The following is a 242-nucleotide window of genomic DNA, read 5'->3' as shown; positions in this document are numbered from 1 at the left end:
ACTGAGAATACTAGAAAAAAAATATTAAAATTTATTTAAATATAAATAATTTTGAATAATATAATTTAAATAATATTTAATTTATTATAATTTATTTTAGAGTAAACTACCATTTCTACCCACGAAAGTCGAAAACGTTGACAGATCTATCCATAAAAAAAATTATCATTTGTACCCATAAAACATGGGTTTCATAAAACAAAATTATCCAAACACTAAAAAATCACATAAAAATCCCAAAT

The sequence above is a fragment of the Arachis ipaensis genome, chromosome B04 (assembly GCF_000816755.2).
Source record: "Arachis ipaensis cultivar K30076 chromosome B04, Araip1.1, whole genome shotgun sequence".
NCBI lineage: Eukaryota > Viridiplantae > Streptophyta > Magnoliopsida > Fabales > Fabaceae > Arachis > Arachis ipaensis.
Note: the sequence above shows the minus strand (reverse complement) of the source record.